This window comes from Haematobia irritans, chromosome 5, assembly GCF_050003625.1.
Source record: "Haematobia irritans isolate KBUSLIRL chromosome 5, ASM5000362v1, whole genome shotgun sequence".
NCBI classification, from domain to species: Eukaryota; Metazoa; Arthropoda; class Insecta; order Diptera; family Muscidae; genus Haematobia; species Haematobia irritans.
The window spans coordinates 102,558,182-102,567,581 of record NC_134401.1 but is presented as its reverse complement, the minus strand read 5'-3'; the positions used below and the strand labels follow the sequence as shown (position 1 = coordinate 102,567,581).

General features: G+C 30.3%; 1 long non-coding RNA gene across 1 annotated transcript; it reads right to left on the bottom strand.

Annotated features, from left to right (window-relative positions):
* Positions 1-4,651: 4,651 nt before the first annotated feature.
* LOC142238198 (uncharacterized) lies at positions 4,652-5,220 on the bottom strand. Its single transcript, XR_012722676.1, has 3 exons — positions 5,151-5,220; positions 4,978-5,095; positions 4,652-4,901 (listed from the first exon to the last, which is right to left on the bottom strand). It is a non-coding gene; the product is annotated as an uncharacterized LOC142238198 (long non-coding RNA).
* Positions 5,221-9,400: the final 4,180 nt, after the last annotated feature.

The following is a 9,400-nucleotide window of genomic DNA, read 5'->3' as shown; positions in this document are numbered from 1 at the left end:
GATTAAATATCCTAAACCCTATCTAATAAACACATTTTATGGACCCCATTAATATTAATATAGGCACCTAGTATAAACTTAAGTAGTTTCAATGTGTCAAAACTAGCTCAACATTACAATATGTTAATTGATATTCTTAATTTCCAAAGAAAGAAGACAAACCGGCACTGAAATATTTATTATAATGGACTCATTTCTAACAACATCAATCTTGTGAGATTCGCATTAAGACAAGTTATTCCATATAAATTAATTAGAATTCAAGAAATTGATATAACTGAAATGTTGGTTAAATTGGTAAATTTGAAATGGAATAGATTGGAATCGAATTGAGTGGAATAAAACACAAATATCCATAAAATAATTTTGTTCACAGGATACAACTGCTGAGACCTACACCCTCAAAAAAATCGCTTCTCTAACATATGTTCCAAACATATTTTGCAGGAAGCACATATATTATTGGATATTGCTGAAACATTATTATGTTTGTTTTATGTGAACATATTATATGTTTGGAGGCATTTTGAGTCCAAAAATATTATATGCTTGGAAGAATTTTCTCCCAACAAAGATTGTGTTAAAAAAAAATTGTTTCTACCTAATTGCATAGTCCCCCACATGTTTCTCACTTCCTCGAGGTTTGGTTTAGTTCTTAGCACCTTCTTCTGTAATACAAACAATGATGAAGAAATTATTCAATTTTATAAATTTTACCTTTCGCCTGCACGGAGAATCGAACCGAGGACCATACAGTTTGTAAGCCAACTACCCACTGGGCTACGTAGCTGTTATTGTCATCAATAGACAATTCTCGTTATAAGTTATATTTATATTGCATAGTTTGCGGCGCCCACGAGCCGATGCAAACAAAACATTATTTGACAGAAACAGCACGTTCGCCTTGCGTCCAAAGGGTAGTGGGTTCATTCTCTGCTCCGACCGAACACCAATTTTTTTTAACATTTATTCTTACATATATTCTAAAAATTCCGAAAAAAATGAAACTTCGAAATGTGGGATTTACTTTCAGAAAAGAACAGTGCTCGATATAAACGAAATGGACTGAGATTTTGGATATAATATTATTTTTTTTTGTTTTCATTGCAAAAATAACAATTTTGTAACAAAAAATTGTTTTTGGTGTTTTTGGAATTTTCGAAGAAATTAAAAAACTCTAACAAAATAAGAAAGTGAAGTCGAGTATAAACATTAATAATTTTACAATATACACATAAATTTATTAAGGCGTGAACTATATTTTTCTAACACTTAACATCATTTTAAAGGCATTTAAAATTTATCGTATTTAGAAATACAAATAAATAGGAATTTTTATTAACGAATAATTTTACTCATTAAAAAAAAATAAACTTCTATTGTTGCTTTGATCATTCCATCAAGTTATAATACAATTTGCCAAAAAAAAAATATAATGTTATTCTGCTTTTAGATTTTTGCTGCTAAAATGAAAAATAATTTTAGCGGCAAAGATTCAAACTTAATGCCTCTTGAACTACTTATTAATAAAGAGGAACTAAACTTTGATTTTATACATTTTAGTGTTTAATTTTTCACTGTTTCCGCGATTTTTGATTTTACTGTTCCAACTCTAAAAAGAGTATAGTGCCCTTTCGTTATTTTTTTATGAAGATCCCTTTGTAATTTTTATATATTATCCACTGTTTTTTCCTTCGTCTGAATATTTTGACTTACTCGTCATACACGTTCCTTTTTCTTTTCACGAACCTCGAAAAAATATTGTGCCCATAATGCCAAAATGATAAACAAAACGCATGTCCACACATACATAAAATGCTGCTCTCAAGGCAAAAACACATGCTGTTTTTTATTTCAAATGTCTATTCTCTTTACTCAGAATACTCATTTTAATATTCAAATTAAATAATACTTAGACTTAAGCATATCAAATTTTTGGAGAAGCATTATTAACATGCCAAGAGCATAGCCAAAACAAATGAACTCATAAAACAGTTTTCCGAAACAATATACCAGAAGTTTCACAAAAATGTTTCTCTTTTGATTCTCTCGCTGTGTTATGTTGATATCTTTCGTCAACCCTCCCGGTTGTCATCTGTATTTCTTTCTCTATACTTCCTCACTCTCTCTCTGTCGCTCTCTGAATAAAATATCACACAAAAAAATATTTTTTGTGTTCAATCACGAAATCAATTGATCCAATTAATTTTTAATTGAAATGTCTTCAATCACAGAAATGATAATATCAATTAAGTCAATTAAAAAATTAATTGCTCCAATTAAAAAATTAATTGATACTATTATTTTTTGTGATTGATTTTTGTATCAATTAAAAAATTTTTTGAATCAATTAAATTTTTAATTGAATATTTTTAAAAACTCAATTAACAATTTAATTGGAAAAATTTTCGTGAAATTTTTACTCGAAATTTGTAAATATATATATATTTATATATTTTTACATTCACATACACTATTTTTATGAAACATTCATGTCCCAAACACAACCCAGAAAAAAAACGTCGCCAAAAATGTAATGAAAATGTTCTTTTTGGATCCGGAAGTGGTGCAAACACTCAAAAAAAACATTTTTTCTGATTCAATCACGAAATTAATTTATCCAATTAATTTTTAATTGAAATGTCTTCAATCACAGAAATGATAGTATCAATTAAAAAATTAATTGAAGGTCAATTAAAAAGTTAATTGATCCAATTAAAAAATTAATTGATACTATTATTTTTGTGATTGATTTTTGTTTCAATTAAAAAAAATTGTTGAATCAATTAATTTTTTAATTGAATATTTTTTAAAACTCAATTAAAATTTTAATTGGAAAAATTTTCGTGAAATTTTTTTGTGTGAAATTGACGCAGAAGCGATGAATTTAACACGGGCTTGTTTTAGGACAGAAGTCCTCCATTTCAACAGCCGTTGCACTGAATTTGCATCACTTCTTTAGGTGTGATCCGAATTCAATATTTTGGATGTAAATTAAAATATTCTGTGATATTTTGTCAAATAAATAATTTTTATAATTTTTAATGGATTCTAACGCTTCACTATGGGGCCAATGGTCAGTTTTTGAGGCAATAAATCACAGGAAACAGCTAGACCTTTAAAATGATTATAAGACGATTATAATGCATTCTTAAGACTTCAGTAAAAAAATTAAGACATTCGGGCAGTGCCACGCCCATTTCCAGTACGGGTATTAAAGTGCTTCTCCAGGTGGAGACCCCTGGAAAATAATTCTTGAAATTTAGCGATAGCACTGATCTGAAATGAAATCCTGTTTTAGACGAAATCAGCTGATCCTTATGTAAAAGGATCTCCTGAAACAGAATGACTGCCCATTTTGCCCAACATGCTTAGTTTTCGAGATATCCCTGAAACAAATTTTTTCTGACATTTTTCATAAATAAAGAAGATATCTCGAAAACTAGATGTGATAGGGCAAAACGGGAAGTAATTTCGGATTCAGGAGATCATTTTACATAAGGATCTGCTAGTTTCGTCTAAAGAAGGGCTCAAAAGATGATTTTTGCAGAACAGTGTAATTGCATCATTCTGTGGGAGATAACATTTATTTATCAACTGACTCTAAATTACAAACTAATTTATATTAATACATTTCAAAAAATTACTTTTAAAATGAATCAATTTCTTGGTGTGAGTGTGTAAAACATACTGGGTGTTTGGATACAATATTCAAAATTTAATCAATCTAAAAATAGAGAATTTTGTTAATACTCGTATATACAAAATAATTGGCTTTTGTACAAAATTCTTACTTGAAAATTTTCTGTTTCATCAACTTCTAATTCAAAATTAAAATGAAATGGATCCTCTTCGTAATCTTCAGAATCTGAAACATCTTTATTTATAGCTGCACTTGACGTACTTGGCAGTTGATACTCAGGGATATCCGGAATTTTTAAAAGAGATATAACATCTCTTGGAAGCTGCAAACTTCTCTTTTTTGAAAGACGATTTTTCAGATATATACTTGATAATAATGAAGAATCCAGGGCCCTGTTAAAAATATCCATTATATTATGCTCCCTAGAATCCTTTCGTGCATGCTCAATGCGGTCCTTTTTGTAAAATTTATTTCTCGCCTCAGATGCATTTTCACCAGCACATCCGAGAGGTACGATTGACGCTTGCAATATTTGGAAAGAATGTGCTAAAATTTTATGCAAAGTCGCTGACATTTGGTACCACTCGTAATGTTTAAAATATATCTCTGCAGTTTTATAGCAAAATTGTTGCAAGTGGTCGGCACTTATTTCAAATTCAGAGTTAATTGTGATAAGAATTGTATGTAAATGTTTTAAAAGTTCGATATTAAAGTTGGTTATAGAAGAAAGTAATTCCGGATTAAAAAATGATTTTCGTGCCGTATTGCTGACATTCGTGGACCCGCTCCTATTGCTTTTCGGCTTGTGGACATGAAGGCCCATTTTTTGCCAAAATTGTTCTTGAATTTCGCGCTTTCTCTTTAGCATAAGGACTTTCTCCTCAGCACTCCGAATTTGCCATTTTTTAATACTAAGTCTATATGAAAGATTAAGGACAAATTCAAAATATCGAATCCAGGCGTGTAATGGGCTTATATCATATTTTAATGCATTCGATTTGGGCTGAAACACCGATGAGCTTAAATTTTTTATTGACAAAAACTGTTTTGGATTTCCACCACATATCGGACACGACTGAGTACTCTTTGTTTCCGTAAGTACGTTCAAAATTATTAATTGGTTTTTTCACTGTCGTCATAGAGTTTTCATAGTCACGTCTGTTGAATTTCGCGGAAATCCAGTTGGTAACATTAATGGGTTTTCTATCATTTTCCAACCAAAAGTTAAATATATCCAAATTTTTAAGTTTTACGTTATCTGAAAATAGATTTTTATAAAATGGTGCAGATTGGAGCAGCTAATTTTTCCAAAAAATAATAGTACACATTATTACCTTTCTCCACACATCAATTTTTTCACGGATACGCTCGGATAAAGAAAGTTCTACTCCACAGAACATATGGACGACAACAAAAACTACACAAAATAGACAGCACATGTGACACAAAAAACTATTCATCAAATCAATTTTTTTTTCTTAATTTAATCACATGTTGCTTTACATACCTTTACAAGTGTATTCCATTTTACAAAATTTTTATAATTTTAAAATTTTTTGCTTGACGGCCAAAATGACTTTGTTGTTTCTTTATTGTAGTATATCAGAAAATGTAGCAAAACAAAATATGGCAACTTTGACTGCTCGGCATGTCATCATGAGGTGTTACCTGATTTTAATATTTGATATTTGGGTGTTTCAATGTGTTTTATGTAAAATTCCGTTATTATTATTTTTAAATAGTTGACTTAAAAAATTGACTTTTTGCCTCAAAGACCTGTCATTGGCCCCACAGTGCGCTTGTTGGAAACGTTTGACCTCAAATATTTTCAAAATTTCACAATTTTTTTAGATTGCATTTAGCATTTTTTGCGACAAAATTTAAATGATTTTTACCATTTTATAAATTCTTACTTTGTTTTTAACCTATTTGAAACAAAAAAATTTTAAATTGCCCATTAAAAGTATGAAAAAACAAGTTATAAAAAATTGAATTAAAAGAACTTCCTGGGTAGTTAAAAGAAAGAACATCATTGAGAGTGCATATTCTGGAAGTGCTTTTAAAGTTGTGCCTTTGGAAGAACTTCCAAATTTTTTTGATGGGAATATATTCTAACATATTAACATATGTATCCCAAACATTTAATGCTAGTTTAGGAAAATTACATTTTTGCACATTTTGTTTATATCGGAATATATGAAAAAACATATTTTTCTAATAGTGTGTGATGGCGAGATTGTTGCCTTGTCGGCTAATTTGGTTTAATAGAAAGGTATAATAATTCTTTATCTCCAATCTTCAAAAATATGTTAATCAGAGACGATTGGTATAATAAAATATGGGTCTCAGGCTGATCCTTTTAGGCACAAAAAGCCAAATCGTGCGTCGAAAATTTTTTGAGATTTTCGTATTTTCACATCTTTGATGTTTTAAAATCGACATAATTTTAATTCTTATACAATATACGATGCCAATAAAATTCACACGTTTTTTTTTTTTTTGAAAATTTGTATAGCTTTTGTGATCTTATGTCATGTCTAAGCACAAGGTGCTGTTCTCAATGTCAAAAACCTTTTAATTTTGCATTATTGTGGCGCTAGTATCATAAATTCTTTCCCAGCTAGATATATTATCTAATAAGATTTTGATTTGATTTTAAATAATTCATTTTGGAGACGACTGGTTTCTTTCTCAGGGGATTTGGCGATTAAGTAGAGTATCTATTTTGAACTTTTCTATTAAAAGTGTTTGCATTCTCATAAATATACTATACATGTTTTATTACTTTTGTTTGATTTTAATTGTTTCAATTGATATTTTTGTGAAAGTCTTATTAAATGAAAATTAAAAAAGAAATGGACAAATAAAAATCAATTATAAATGTTATGGGCAATAAATGTCAAACGAAAGGCTAATTTTTAATTCAAGGCAAGATGCATTGAAACGAGTTACGATTAACCTAAAATCGGTTAATGCCACAATTCGAATATCTTTATTACATCTTGACCTAACCATACACTCAAGGTAAAAGTTTAGTTATACGTACTTAATTCACATTACACTTCCGAAATCCACTTTAACTAAATTTAGATTTTAACTTTCATTTGCCTTATAACATAAAAAAAGGATTTCGAGCCTAATGTGAAAGGGCTATTAAAATCAAATATTTTGAAATTCTTTTAAATAATAACATTTTTAGGAAACCATCGCAACGCCCATGTTTTTATACCCTCCACCATAGGATGGGGGTATATTAACTTTGTCATTCCGTTTGTAACACATCGAAATATTGCTCTAAGACCCCATAAGGTATATATATTCTGGGTCGCAGTGAAATTCTGAGTCGATCTGAGCATGTCCGTCCGTCCGTCCGTCCGTCTGTTGAAATCACGCTAAATTCCGAACAAAACAAGCTATCGACTTGAAACTTGGCACAAGTAGTTGCTATTGATCTTGGTCGGATGGTATTGCAAATGGGCCATATCGGTCCACTTTTACGTATAGCCCCCATATAAACGGACCCCCAAATTTGGCTTGCCGATCCTCAAAGAGAAGCAAATTTCATCCGATCCGGCTGAAATTTGGTACATAGTGTTGTTATATGGTCTCTAACAACCATGCAAAAATTGGTCCACATCGGTCAATAATTATATATAGCCCCCATATAAACCGATCCCCCGATTTGGCTTGCGGAGCCTCTTGAAAGACCAAAATTCATCTGGTTCAGTTGAAATTTGGTACGTGGTGTTAATATATGGCCTCAAACACCAATACAAAAATTGGTCGAAATCGGTCCATAATTATATATAGCCTCTATATAAACCGATCCCCAGATTTGACCTCCGGAGCCCCTTGGAAGAGCAAAATTCATCCGATTCGGTTGAAATTTGGTACGTGATGTTAGTATATGGTATCCAACGACCATGCAGGAATTGGTTCATATCAGTCCATAATTATATATAGCCCCCATATAAACCAATCCCCAGATTTGACCCCGCGTGCCTTTCGGAGAAGCAAAATTCATCCGATCTGGTTGAAATTTGGTACATGGTGATAGTATATGATATTTAACAACCATGCCAAAAGTGGTCCATATCAGTCCATAATCATATATAGCCCCATATAAACCGATCCCGAGATTTGGTTTTGGAGCCACTTGGAGGAGCAAATTTCATCCGAGTCAGTTGAAATTTGGTACACTGTGCTAGTATATGGCCGATAACAGCCTTGCCTAACTAGGTCCATATCGGTCTACAGTTATGTATAGCCCTCAAATAAATAGATCCCCAATCACACAAAAATTGGTCCGTACACCGAAAAAAAGTGAACTGTTTTATAGAAAGAATGAACTACCATGCACGAAAATTGAACTAAATTTTACTCCACATTATGAGATTTCCGCAAAGCGCTGTTAAAACCAGGAAATTTTAATGTCCTGTTGTACTTTTTAACTGCAGTTCACGAAATTACATCATCTCTTAGAAGAAAAAATTAACTAAAAGTAAAGAAGAAAATCATTGGCGCCAAGTCATGACCATTTTAACCATACTATTTTTGGGAATCGTACGAAAATTTTCATTTGTTTTAGTTCATATTGAACTTATGTGTACGGTCATTGAACTTTGTACTCACGTTCAGTTCAAAAAATTTTTGAGACATACTTAAAAAAAGTAGGATTTCATTAAGCTGTGGAAAATTTCGATAAAATTAATAAAATTTAACTACAAGCAAATAATTTTTTTCCAATAAAAATAAATTAAATTTAGCGTTAGTTTGACTACGGAAATTTTTTTCTGTGTATCAAGTTCATAATTGTATATAGCCCACATATAAGCGATCCCCATATTTCAATTCTGGCTCTCTACGTACCATGCAAAAGTCCATATCAAATCGTAATTATTTGTAGACTTTGTAGACAATTTAGCAAACGATATTAAGAAGTTTTAAGATACCACAACCCAATTAATTCGATTGTGGATGACAGTCTTTCGCAGAAGTTTCTACGCAATCCATGGTGGAGGGTACACAAGATTCGGCGTGGCCGAACTTACGGCCGTATATACTTGTTTTATATATAATTAGCGATTATTTCTGTAGCCCCATCTGAATGATTCGTGCACCTTGTCGAATGCTTATGATTCCATATTTATGTGAGATTGTCCATTTGCACGTCATATTTCGATTTCTGAAAAACAAATTTCTCATTTTAACTAAACCGGCTTAAACCAATATAGCTTGGATTATAATTCAAAATAATAACAAACATTAAATGAATTATTTACAAAGTTATCAATATTTTGTAGTCCGTAAAAATGACCAAAAATTATTATCAGCATGATTTTTATTGCTTTGTTTATTTTTAATGAAAATTCTGAAAGTAAACACATGGAATTCTAAGAAATAATGAAAACTTTCAATGAAATTTTTTACCAAACAAAAATGTTATCGTTTAGTAACACATGTGAATTCAAAGTAAACAATTGGTTGAACTTTAAGATGTGTTTTTTTTTTGTTAAACATATATTTTTTTTAATTTAATTACTATATTATTCAATTTAATAATTAAATTTAATTAAATTATTACATATTGTTTATTTCATTGCAATGTAATTAAAAAAGAAATGAATTGCTAATCAATTCTTATAGTTAAATTTGAGTTTTCAACATAATTTTAATTTCAATTTAATATTAATTCTAATATTTTTAGTTTTATTTTAATTGTTATTTTAATTCAAAGTTTAATTTTAATTTAATTTA